The sequence below is a fragment of the Cebus imitator genome, unplaced genomic scaffold (assembly GCF_001604975.1).
Source record: "Cebus imitator isolate Cc_AM_T3 unplaced genomic scaffold, Cebus_imitator-1.0 Scaffold30, whole genome shotgun sequence".
NCBI lineage: Eukaryota > Metazoa > Chordata > Mammalia > Primates > Cebidae > Cebus > Cebus imitator.
Window position 1 is genome coordinate 9905709 of NW_016107345.1, and position 2275 is coordinate 9907983.

The window sequence follows — 2275 nt, forward strand, 5'->3', positions numbered from 1 at the left end:
GTGATCCACCCACCTTGGCCTCCAAAAATGCTGGGATTACAGGCATGAACCACCATGCCCAGCTGCATTTCTTAATGTAAATCAATAGTTCCTAAATTTTGAGAGTCATCATAGTCACCATTTCCCAAACCTACAGGATCTTCAGGGTACAGAATGATTATTCAAGCATTTAGGAGCATGGTGAGGCCGACTAGGTGGGTTTCCATGATCCATGGCAGAATATTGTCAAAGAAACATCCACAAGTTTCTTAGCCTTCTACCTCCTGACCACTTCAAGCTGGTTCCCAAATAATGCAGGATATGAAAAGTTCCAATCAACTGCATAGTCTTTAACACTGGGGACAGCATTTGTCCCTACCATCAAACCTTTTCCAGTTCTAATAAAAGTAGCTGGACAGCTCTCGTGGATGTTTGATGTTTTAGACTGTCCTGTACATTTTCCCCCATCATTCTGATAACATCACACTTCTGTTCCTATGGGGGACCCATTTTAAGTGGTTTGGATGAGAATGAATCCCACGCAAGTCTTTGTCTTAGGAGAAGAACTATGACCCAGGTCTGGCCAATCAGAGTCCTGTCTGGGTCTTTTTACCTGAAGTGATTAATAATTTCTTCTCTTTCCATTGAAGCTACATGCAAGAAGCATGTAAGTCTGGCCATTGTGGCAGAAATAATGTTCGCCACAAGTAGAAGCCTGAATGTAGAATAAAGTAGATTCGAAATAAGCCAACTAAGGCTGGGTGCAGTGATTCACACCTGTAATCCCAGCACTTTGGGAGGCTGAGGTGGGCAGATCACCTGAGGTCAAGAGTTCAGCACCAGACTGACCAACATGACAAAATCCCGCCTCTACTAAAATGCAAAATTAGCTGGGCGTGGTGGCACATGCCTGTAATCTCAGCTACTAGGGAAGCTGAGGCAGAACTGTCTAAACCTGGGAGCTGGAGGTTGCAGCGAGCCGAGATTGTGCCATTGCACCCCAGCCTGGGCAACAAGAGGGAAACTCCATCTCAAAAAAAAAAAGAAAAAAGAAAGAAGCAGACTAACAAGAGACAAATCCCCAAAGATTTTGTTTGAGCTACCAGATGCAACCATCTCTAAAGGCCACAGGTAAATAGTTAAAGGACCAATAAATTCCTATTACAATGTGAGCTGATTTGAGTTTATTTCTGAAAATGAAACTGAACTGGTGAATAATAGCTACAACAAAACAAAGAAAAACATAACATAATTATCTATTTTATCTCCTTTCTTTGGGGTTAGAAAAAGTCATAAAAGTACCGGTTTCTTCTATTTTGGGATTACCCTGGATTCTTCAGTTCTTTTGTGACATAAATTGATTACAGTGAAGTCCTGCATGCTCAAGGAAGTATACCTTAATATTTTTTTAAAAACCCAAGCATATAAGCTACATAGCCACTTTCAGCCCCTTAATTCTATTATTCTTGCCCTCTTTTCCTCCACTATCTAGAAATTTAAGCCTAAACAATAGGAAGGGAAGAAAGGTAGCAGATAGCGATAGCCCAGGTAGTCAGTCTCCTGTCTGTTTTGTAGGTTTTCTTTTGTCTAACAAGTTGACGGTTTTCACCATTCATCCTGTCTAATATTTCTTTTTTATTTATTTATTTTACAGTGGGGTTTCACCATGTTGGTCATGGCTAGTATTGAACTCCTGACCTCAGGTAATCTGCCCGCCTCAGCCTCCCACAGTGCTGGGATTACAGGCGTGATCCACCACGCCCGGCCTCCTGTCTAATATTTCAGTGGTGGCTCCATTTCTCTTACTCTAGATCTTCTTTCCAGAGCTGATCCTTCATATTTACTAGGTTCTCTGCCTGGAATAAAATGGGGCCAAAAACAGAATAAAGACTAATGCTCAAGGTCTTGGCCTTCTAGAGGTCAGGGTTGGGTAATGGGTAGAAAGCTTCCTTACAGCAGCCATTGGTAACAGAAGCCAGTAAAGTCACCTGAGGGCTTTGGCGACCTTTAGCATCAGAGCAGCTTAGTCCTACCTATCCAGCCCTATTCTCTTAAGAGTCTCTTGGCTGGGTGTGGTAGCTCATGCCTGTAATCTCAGCACTTTGGGAGGCAAAGGCCGGCAGATCATGAGGTCAGGAGTTTAAGACCAGCATGACCAACATGGTGAAACCCTGTCACTACTAGAAATACAAAAATTAGCTGGGCATGGTGGTGCACACCTGTAATCCCAGCTACTGAGATGGAGGTTGCAGTAAACCGAGATTACACCACTGCACTCCAGCCTGGGCAACAGAGT